The sequence below is a fragment of the Salvelinus fontinalis genome, chromosome 27, assembly GCF_029448725.1.
Source record: "Salvelinus fontinalis isolate EN_2023a chromosome 27, ASM2944872v1, whole genome shotgun sequence".
NCBI lineage: Eukaryota > Metazoa > Chordata > Actinopteri > Salmoniformes > Salmonidae > Salvelinus > Salvelinus fontinalis.
In genome coordinates, this window is record NC_074691.1 from 7046127 (window position 1) to 7057768 (window position 11642).

General features: G+C 43.2%; 1 pseudogene; it reads right to left on the bottom strand.

Annotated features, from left to right (window-relative positions):
- Positions 1-929: 929 nt before the first annotated feature.
- On the bottom strand, positions 930-6412 carry LOC129825631 (protein arginine methyltransferase NDUFAF7, mitochondrial-like; annotated as a pseudogene).
- Between the last annotated feature and the right edge of the window lie 5230 nt (positions 6413-11642).

Sequence of the window (11642 nt, forward strand, 5' to 3'; positions counted from 1 at the left end):
GGAACTGGGATAAAGTGCTCTTTTTATGGCTCTAATCTGTGTAATTAAAACCAAATGCCACAGAGTGCCAGTGGAGCCTGTCACATTTCATTGTGCCATATGTTAGATGAACAGAGCCATTTGTGGCTGGGGAAGAAAATAAATGGCTAACTACTGCTGTGTAATGATAGCACCACATGTTGAGGCCAACATTTCTGTTGCCTTTCTAAGAAATCGACATGTTCCTTCCAAATAAAAATATACTGGATTAATATCAATAAATATTTTCAGTCTTAATCAAATGATCACATAAAAATAAAGAAAATAATTAGTGCATTATGTGATTCCCAGACAAAGATGGTACAGATATATAATATACACAAGAAGAATGTTGTGTAATGACTTTTAATCATCAGGACTTTAATATCTTAGCTTCACATCAGCCTCCCTCAGTAGGACTGGCTGGTTATTTTGGCTACGGTGATAGTCCTGTGTAATAGTCTCTTTTAATTGCTACTGGGGCAGCAAGGGCGAGCCTGTCAGAGCAAAACACAGCATGCTGCGAGTGGCTGACTTGCATCCCAAATGGCACCCTATTCCCTATGTAGTGCACTGCTTTTGAACAGGGCTCTGGCCAAAAGTAGTGCACTACATAGGGAGTAGGGTGCCATTTGGGACATGAATGCTATCTACTAACGCCACGCTCACCCAATTAGTTCAAGATGTTAAGGCAGCCAGGCACCCCGTGGCCCATTAATAGTTTCCTTCCAAAAGACAGGAGCAGAGCGGAGCTGTATTCCTATAGCTTGAAACGCTGTGACCTGGGGGGACGTTCTTCTGACTGAGAACATCACCCAAGTATGAAATGCTCACTATGTAAACAAATGTGTTCACAAACAAATGTGTTCCTTGCGCTTTTTGGGCACAAGGAACATTTCTGGGATATTTTATTTCAGCTCATGAAACATGGGACCAACACTTTACATGTTGCATTTATATTTTAGTTCTGTATACATTAGTCACCTTAGCCCCATGTATAAATAAGTGGGGAAATGCTGTGTAAACACAGGGTTCCTTCCCACCTGTAAGCGCCTGTAAGTGTGTATCGATGCCCATATTCAGGAAGTCTCTTTGGCCCCATGCAGGCCACCGTAGCTCCAGCCATCTACCTCGGGTAACCGAAGTCCAAGACAGCAGTAAGGTCAGCAGAGCCAGGGGACACTAGGACATCTTGGAGCTTATGGCCTTTGAAACCCTGGGGGTGGGGGACAGGAGAGGTGGTCTGGTGTTATGACAACATGACGCAATACTACAATAGTTTGCTATTTGTGTATTGTTACATTTTCATTTGACTTAATTTGTTAGTTGTTAAATATTTCCTTCTTTTTTTTAAAATTCCAAATCAGGTGCTTCCTTTCACGTGCAACAGCTGATAATATCTTCATGTAGTCACTTGTGACATAAGTGTGAGCCGTCCTGAACCATGGACGCCTTGTTCACAGATGGGATTGTGCAGTTCCCTGCCACATGTCTTTCGAAGGAGGGGGCCGCTTGTTTGAACCTCTCCCCCCCCCTTTTCATCACACACATTAGTGAGTCCCAGAGCCAGAGAGCCATGTAGTGAGAGCCCACCCCTCTTAATAGGGGCCAGATGGGGCTAGGTTAGTGTGGAGCACGAGGAACAGGACTGGAGGGCAGTTGACCCTGATTTCCGTGTGTCACCAGCAAAGAGCAAGAGAGGTATGTCGCCTTCCTGCATCGGTTTCCTTGTCGCTGAGGCTTGTTCGGCTAATCGCATTACCATACACACTAAGTCAGAGACACACACAAACCGAGACCGTATTAAAACCTGCTGATAAATGGGCCAAGTTGGAGACATTATGGCATGTACTCTGAATGTGTCTGTCTTGGTCCCGCCGTGCCCGTAGTCTGCAATCAGTGCTGCGCCCCTGTTCTCTGCGATCCGATTGGCCAGTTGCTGGACGATGACCCCCTCCCTCCGGGCAGACCTCCACGAGCCGTCTCACTTCATCTGCCTAGGAGGTGAGGGGTTTCAGAACAAAAACAAGAGCGGCTCTGCTTACCTCGTCTGTGTGAAGCCCAGGCCAACACACAGAGGCCTGAGAACACGCGTCATCAATCATACATGGCTTCACTTCCAAATCATCTCCACTAAGCAGCACCGGCTCCAAGCCCCTAGGCAACACAGAACCAAAAGGAGGGGCTTGCCTGGGTGGGATAAGAAGCATCCCAAACGGCACCATATTCCCTATATTGTGCACTACCCTATGGGCCCTGGTCAAAAGTAGTGCACTATATAAGGAATAGGGTGCGATTTGGGACACATACCCTTAAACTAATCGGGGAACACATGTTGAGGGGAAAAAGAGACTCAAGTGGAGTATTAAAAGCTATAGGCCTATCTACTTCTAATGGAAACTCCATTAGACCACAGTGATGAAAGAGCGGAGCAGCAGAGAAGATTATGTACAGCTTTTAACCATGGCGAGCGTAAAGAGAACAGCGTTAAGGTTATTAAACTCTACTACAATATGTGGAACCTGAGATACACATGCCTGTCAGGCACGGGCTGCAGCCATTAGTCGGGATTTCAAACCAGTAAGGGGGTTTCACCCAAGATCACTCATGATGTCAAGCTTTGGCACGCTGTTCAAAGCCCCTGCACTCTTCCAGAGAGACCAGATGAAATAGGTTGGTACTGTATATACAGTATTGCATAAACGTGGGTAATAAAAGACAGATGCTGGAGAGTCGTCAAACTTTTAAGGAAAAAGGAGTTTGTCGAGCAATTTGTGGGTGTGTTTGTGTCTATGTACTATAAAACAAAGGCTTAAGCAAAGATATTGAAACGTTTTTTTTTTTAAATCTTTGTTATTAAAAAAAATGTCAAAGGCCCAGTGCATCCATTTTTATCTCAATATAAAACCATTTCTGGGTCACAAAAGTAGCTGGTTGAGAGGTTTGGAACTCTCATTTATTGGTCGATTAACTTATACCGCCTGGTGATGTCACCATGCAAGCCAAAACCACACCCATGCAAAACCAGTTAAGAGGGAATTGTATTTTCAACCAGCAACTATCAGGAAATAATATTGATCACATTTCTTCACATTTTTACAGTGTTAGTTTCATCAGCTGTTGTACAATATGATACAAAACTCAAGAAAAACTCAATCAAAAATGTGATTTTCCTGTGTTTTACAGTTTACATACATAGGCCAAATACATTTAAACTTAGTTTTTCCAAATTTCTGACATTTAATCCAAGTAAGAATTCTGTCTTAGGTCAGTTAGGATACCACTTTATTTTAAGAATGTGAAATGTCAGAATAATAGCATAGAGAATGATTTATTTCAGCTTTTATTTCTTTCATCACATTCCCAGTGGGTCAGAAGTTGACATACACTCAATTAGTATTTGATAGCATTGCCTTTAAATTGTTTAACTTGGGTCAAACGTTTCGGGTAGCCTTCCGCAAGCTTCCCACAATAAGTTGAGTGAATTTTGGCCCATTCCTCCTGACAGAGCTGGTGTAACTGAGTCAGATTTGTAGGCCTCCTTGCTCGCACACCCTTTTTCAGTTCTGCCAAAAAACATTCTATAGGATTGAAGTAAGGGCTTTGGGATGGCCACTCCAATACCTTGACTTTGTTGTCCTTAAGCCCTTTTGCCACAACTTTGAAAGTATGCTTGGGTCATTGTCCATTTGAAAGACCCATTTGCGACCAAGCTTTAACTTCCTGACTGATGTCTTGAGATGTTGCTTCAATATATCCACATAATTTTCCTCCCTCATGATGCCATCTATTTTGTAAAGTGCACCAGTCCCTCCTACAGCAAAGCATCCCCACAACATGATGCTGCCACCCCTGTGCTTCACGGTTGGGATGGTGTTCTTCGGCTTGCAAGCGTCCCCCTTTTCCCTCCAAACATAACGATGGTCATTATGGCCAAACAGTTATTTTTTTGTTTCATCAGACCAGAGGACATTTCTCCAAAAAGTACGATCTTTGTCCCCATGTGCAGTTGCAAACCGTAGTCTGGCTTTTTAATGGTGGTTTTGGGGTAGTGGCTTCTTCTTTGCTGAGCGGCCTTTCAGGTTATGTCGATATAGGATTTGTGTTTTACTGTGGATATAGATACTTTTGTACCTGTTTCCTCCAGCATCTTCACAAGGTCCTGCTGTTGTTCTGGGATTGATTTGCACTTGTCGCACCAAAGTACGTTCATCTCTAGGAGACAGAACGTGTCTTCTTCCTGAGCGGTATGACGGCTGCGTGGTCCCATGGTGTTTATACTTGCGTACTATTGTTTGTACAGATGAACATGGTACCTTCAGGCGTTAGGAAATTGCTCCCAATGATGAACCAGACTACAATTTTTTTTTCCTGAGGTCTTGGCTGATTTCTTTTGATTTTCCCATGATGCCAAGCAAAGAGGCACTGAGTTTGAAGGTAGGCCTTGAAATACATCCACAGCTACACCTCAAATTGACTCAAATTATGTCAATTAGCCTATCAGAATCTTCTAAAGCCATGACATCATTTTCTGGAATTTTGCAAGCTGTTTAAAGGTACAGTTAACTTAGTGTATGTGAACTTCTGACCCACTGGAATTGTGATACAGGGAATTACAAGTGAAATAATCTGTCTGTAAACAATTGTTGGGAAAATGACTTGTGTCATGCACAAAGCAGATGTCCTAACCGACTTGCCAAAACAATAGTTTGTTAACAAGAAATTAGTGTAGTGGTTGAAAAACTAGTTTTACTGACTCCAACCTAAGTGTATGTATGTAAACTTCCGACTTCAACTGTATATACACTGAGTGTACAAAACATTAGAAACACCTGTTCTTTTCACGACAGACTGACCAGGTGAAAGCTATGATCCCTTAATTAATGTCACATGGTAAATCCACTTCAATAAGTGTAGATGAAGTTGAGGAGACGGGTTAAAGAAGGATTTTTAAGTCTTGAGACAATTGAGATGAATTGGCATGGATTGTGTGCCATTCAGAGGGTGAATGGGAAAGTAAAAATATTTAAGTGTCTTTGAACGGAGTATCGTAGTAGGCACATCAGTTTGTGTCAAGAACTGCAATGCTGCTGTTTGCCCCCCCCCACACTCAACAGTTTCTTGTGTCTATCAAGTATGGTCCAACTTGACACAACCGTGGGAAGCACTGTAGTCAACATCCGTGTGGAACGCTTTTGACACCTCGTAGAGTCCATGCTGTTCTGAGGGGAAAAAGGGCAGTGCAACTCAATATTCGGAAGGTTTTAATAATGTTTTGTGCACTCAGTGTACATTTCCACATTATGAGGTTGAAATAATACTGTGAAATTGATGATAATGCACTTTTTGTGTAACGCTTGTTTGAAAAGACCACCTGAAATTTCAGCCTGTTTTGGTGGTATGGAGTTTTGGCCTGCCTGGTGACATCACCATGCCCACTCAGACCACTCCCAGACAGTCCTAACTGTCTAGCTTGTTTCTTGCTTGAGAAATTACTCTTTGCTAAGAGGCATTTTTGTTTCTTTTTGACCATTTTAATTGAAAACAATCACAGTAAGGTCCTTTAATTATTACACAGAAATTATTTGATATTGACATAAAAAAAAAACAGCTGCATTCGACCTTTAATCATCAACACGCAACACTCACCTGTATGAGCTGAGGAGAGGCAAGAGCGGGAGCTGGCACTATGACAAACTTCAGCTTGCCTGGCTCATCTAGGTCAACATCCACCATCACCTCCCTCCAGCCCTTCTTTGTTCTCTGTGCCCACATCACAATCAATGCACAACGCAACGGATCAAATGGCACTTACAATTCATGTTTTTCAATTACTTGTGATCTGTTATCAAGATCTATATGTCTAATCCAAATAGCTGGCCAAGTAAATGTACCTGGAATTTGCGGATGGGTAAGGCATCAAAGAACTCATGAGCAAGGTAGATGCTGAAGCCTGTTTGAAAAAAAAATGCCAATCAATAACAAATTCACACCCAGTAAATTAAATGTATTAAAATCTTACCATAGCTAAATGATTAAGGATTAGAGCATAAATCATTAGTCTCCAGCCAAGTTTCTATACCACGTCTACCTCGAGACACGTAATCCAACATGAGATGAACTAAATTAAGATGAACTACAATTACCTCATTTAAAACTATAGATTACGATCTCTGGGGACGCCATCCAGGTTGCGGTACCAGGAGATGGGGAGGCATGTGGTGGTGGTCCCCTGGCAGTACACAGGCTCATCCTTCCTGGCCCACACCTGGCTCTGGTCCCTTGTCAGAGCCTGGGACTGGACCTGGCTCAGTTTAGAAGTCACCTCCACAAGGTGCACTGAGACAGCAGCCCCACCCAGGGCCCCACGCAGCTGACTGATGACCTGGACAACACAGACAGACAGACAGACAGTGTATTGTTTAGCAGTTTAGCTTATTAGATTGATGGACTAAATATGGAAATTGCTCCCTCCACTGGTCATATATTGAACTCACATTGGCCATGTAGTAGGACATAGCATCACATACAGTACCAGTCCAAAGTTTGGACACATCTACTCTTTCAATGGTTTTTCTTTATTTTTAAATTTTTTCTACATTGTAGAATAGTGAAGACATGAAACTATGAAATAACACATATGGAATCATGTAGTAAGCAAAGAAAGTGTTAAATCAAAATATATTTTAGATTCTTTAAAGAAGCCACCCTTTGCCTTGATGACAGCTTTGCACACTCTTGGCATTCTCTCAACCAGCTTCATGAGGAATGTTTTTTCAACTGCCTTGAAGGAGTTCCCAAATATGCTGATAACTTGTTAGCTGCTTTTCCTTCACTCTGCGGTCCAACTCATCTCAAATCATCTCAATTGGGTTGAGGTCGGGTGATTGTGGAGGCCAGGTCATCTGATGCAGAACTCCATCACTCTCCTTCTTAGTCCCATTAAGCTCAAACCAGATGGTATGACGTATCGCTGCAGGACAGCACCCTCACATCATCACACCTCCTCTTCCATGCTTCACGGTGGGAACCACACATGTGGAGATCATCCGTTCACCTACTCTGCGTCTCACAAAGACACGGCGGTTGGAACTTAAAATCTAAAATTAGGACTCATCAGACCAAAGGACAGATTTCCACAGGTCTAATATCCATTGCTCGTGTTTCTTGCCCCAAGCAAGTGTCTTCTTATTATTGGTGTCCTTTAGTAGTGGTTTCTTTGTGGCAATTCAACCATAAAGGCCTGATTCACAGTATCCTCTGAACAGTTGATGAAGAGATGTGTCTGTTACTTGAACTCTGTGAAGCATTTATTTGGACTGCAATTTCTGAAGCTGGTAACTCTAATGAACGTATCCTCTGCAGCAGAGGTAAGTCTGGGTCTTCTTTTCCTGTGGCGGCCCTCATTAGAGCCAGTTTCATCATAGCACTTGATGTTTTTTGCGACTGCATTTGATGAAACGTTCAAAGCACTTGCCATTTTCCTGATTGACTGACCTTCATGTCTTAAAGTAATGATGGACTGTCTTGTGTCTTGTGTCCTGTCTGTCTGTCTGTCTGTCTGTCTGTCTGTCTGTCTGTGTGTCTGTGTGTGTGTGTGTGTGTGTGTGTGTGTGTGTGTGTGTGTGTGTGTGTGTGTGTGTGTGTGTGTGTGTGTGTGTGTGTGTGTGTGTGTGTGTGTGTGTGTGTGTGTGTGTGTGTGTGTGTGTGAGAGAGAGAGATCAGGTGGTAGTTACCTACCTATCGTGACTGGTTAGGAGAACCTCTCTCATGTACTCTGCCACTGAGATATGACCTGTAGCTTTGATCTCGGAGGTTAGGTGTCTGAGCATTGAGTTCCTTGGCATTAGTTTATCTGCTCCATGATCTAACTATAAAGAAGAAGTTAACATTTAGATACAGCTTTCTGATAGAAACTAGACATAGACGGAAATGACTGTGGATACAATTACAATGAGAGATATCCATAACTAGTAAGGCTGAAATAGAGAAACTGATCTTACCAGATGATGGTGGTGGACAAGGGCAGACAAGGACTCTGCTAAAACTCTGCAGTGCTCTAACTGCCCTCATTGACATAGTTATCTAGCTAGTTACAACACTCAGACAATGTTCCACTGTAACAGAAGGCTACTAACGTTATACTTTCCCAGAAATGGACATCGAGCCTGACTGCACAGTAGCATGAGAGAGACAACTGAAAGCACACCGGCAGGGATCAGCTGGCGGAGGTGTTGCTAACATTTACGATAGCAAATTTCAATTTACAAAAAAAAAAAAATGACGTTTTCGTCTTTTGAGCTTCTAGTCATGAAATCTATGCAGCCTACTCAATCACTTTTTATAGCTACTGTTTACAGGCCTCCTGGGCCATATACAGCGTTCCTCTCTGAGTTCCCTGAATTCCTATCGGACCTTGTAGTCATAGCAGATAATATTCTAATTTTTGGTGATTTTAATATTCATTTGGAAAAGTCCACAGACCCACTCCAAAAGGCTTTCGGAGCCATCATCGACTCAGTGGGTTTTGTCCAACATGTCTCTGGACCTACTCACTGCCACAGTCATACTCTGGACCTAGTTTTGTCCCATGGAATAAATGTTGTAGATCTTACTGTTTTTCCTCATAATCCTGGACTATCGGACCACCATTTTATTACGTTTGCAATCGCAACAAATAATCTGCTCAGACCCCAACCAAGGAGCATCAAAAGTCGTGCTATAAATTCTCAGACAACACAAAAATTCCTTGATGCCCTTCCAGACTCCTTCTGCCTACCCAAGGACGTCAGAGGACAAAAATCAGTTAGCCACCTAACTGAGGAACTCAATTTAACCTTGCGCAATACCCTAGATGCAGTTGCACCCCTAAAAACGAAAAACATTTGTCATAAGAAAATAGCTCCCTGGTATACAGAAAATACCCGAGCTCTGAAGCAAGCTTCCAGAAAATTGGAACGGAAATGGCGCCACACCAAACTGGAAGTCTTCCGACTAGCTTGGAAAGACAGTACCGTGCAGTATCGAAGAGCCCTCACTGCTGCTCGATCATCCTACTTTTCCAAGTTAATTGAGGAAAATAAGAACAATCCAAAATTTATTTTTGATACTGTTGCAAAGCTAACTAAAGAGCAGCATTCCCCAAGAGAGGATGGCTTTCACTTCAGCAGTAATAAATTCATGAACTTCTTTGAGGAAAAGATCATGATCATTAGAAAGCAAATTACGGACTCCTCTTTAAATCTGCGTATTCCTCCAGTGCTTAGCTGTCCTGGATCTGCACAGCTCTGCCAGGGCCTGGGATCGGGAGAGACACTTAAGTGTTTTAGTACTATATCTCTTGACACAATGATGAAAATAATCATGGCCTCTAAACCTTCAAGCTGCATACTGGATCCTATTCCAACTAAACTACTGAAAGAGCTGCTTCATGTGCTTGGCCCTCCTATGTTGAACATAATAAATGGCTCTCTATCCACCGGATGTGTACCAAACTCACTAAAAGTGGCAGTAATAAAGCCTCTCTTGAAAAAGCCAAACCTTGACCCAGAAAATATAAAAAACTATCGGCCTATATCGAATCTACCATTCCTCTCAAAAATTTTAGAAAAAGCTGTTGTGCAGCAACTCACTGCCTTCCTGAAGACAAACAATGTATACGAAATGCTTCAGTCTGGTTTTAGACCCCATCATAGCACTGAGACTGCACTTGTGAAGGTGGTAAATGACCTTTTAATAGCGTCAGACCGAGGCTCTGCATCTGTCCTCGTGCTACTAGACCTTAGTGCTGCCTTTGACACCATCGATCACCACATTCTTTTGGAGAGACTGGAAACCCAAATTGGTCTACACGGACAAGTTCTGGCCTGGTTTAGATCTTATCTGTCGGAAAGATATCAGTTTGTCTCTGTGAATGGTTTGTCCTCTGACAAATCAACTGTACATTTCGATGTTCCTCAAGGTTCCGTTTTAGGACCACTATTGTTTTCACTATATATTTTACCTCTTGGGGATGTTATTCGAAAACATAATGTTAACTTTCACTGCTATGCGGATGACACACAGCTGTACATTTCAATGAAACATGGTGAAGCCCCAAAATTGCCCTCGCTAGAAGCCTGTGTTTCAGACATAAGGAAGTGGATGGCTGAAAACTTTCTACTTTTAAACTCGGACAAAACAGAGATGCTTGTTCTAGGTCCCAAGAAACAAAGAGATCTTCTGTTAAATCTGACAATTAATCTTGATGGTTGTAAAGTCGTCTCAAATAAAACTGTGAAGGACCTCGGCGTTACTCTTGACCCTGATCTCTCTTTTGACGAACATATCAAGACTGTTTCAAGGACAGCTTTTTTCCATCTACTTAACATTGCAAAAATCAGAAATGTTCTGTCCTAAAATGATGCAGAAAAATTTATCCATGCATTTGTTACTTCTAGGTTAGACTACTGCAATGCTCTACTTTCCGGTTACCCGGATAAAGCACTAAATAAACTTCAGTTAGTGCTAAATACGGCTGCTAGAATCCTGACTAGAACCAAGAAATTTGATCATATTACTCTAGTGCTAGCTTCCCTACACTGGCTTCCTGTTAAGGCAAGGGAAGATTTCAAGGTTTTACTGTTAACCTATAAAGCGTTACATGGGCTTGCTCCTACCTATCTTTCCGAGTTGGTCCTGCCGTACATACCTACAAGTACGCTACGGTCTCAAGATGCAGGCCTCCTAATTGTCCCTAGAATTTCTAAGCAAACAGCTGGAGGCAGGGCGTTCTCCTATAGATCTCCATTTTTATGGAATGGTCTGCCTACCCATGTGAGAGACGCAGACTCGGTCTCAACCTTTAAGTCTTTACTGAAGACTTATCTCTTCAGTAGGTCATATGATTGAGTGTAGCCTGGCCCAGGAGTGTGAAGGTGAACGGAAAGGCTCTGGAGCAACGAACCACCCTTGCTGTCTCTGCCTGGCCGGTTCCCCTCTCTCCACTGGGATTTTCTGCCTCTAACCCTATTACAGGGGCTGAGTCACTGGCTTACTGGTGCTCTTTCATGCCGTCCCTAGGAGGGGTGCGTCACTTGAGTGGGTTGAGTTACTGACGTGATCTTCCTCGGTTCATCGGTTGGCGCCCCCCCTTGGTTTGTGCTGTGGTGGAGATCTTTGTGGGCTATACTCGGGCTTGTCTCAGGATTGTAAGTTGGTGGTTGAAGATATCCCTCTAGTGGTGTGGTGCGGGGGCTGTGCTTTGGCAAAGTGGGTGGGGTTATATCCTTCCTGTTTGGCCCTGTCCGGGGGTATCATCGGATGGGGCCACAGTGTCTCCTGACCCCTCCTGTCTCAGCCTCCAGTATTTATGCTGCAGTAGTTTGTGTCGGGGGGCTAGGGTCAGTTGGTTATATTTGGAGTACTTCTCCTGTTTTATCCAGTGTCCTGTGTGATTTTAAGTATGCTCTCTCTAATTCTCTCCTTCTCGCTTTCTTTCTCTCTCTCGGGGGACCTGAGCCCTAGGACCATACGTCAGGACTACCGGGCATGATGACGCCTTGCTGTCCCCAGTCCACCTGGCCTTGCTGCTGTTCCAGTTTCAACTGTTCTGCCTGCGGTTATGGAACCCCTACCTGTCCCAG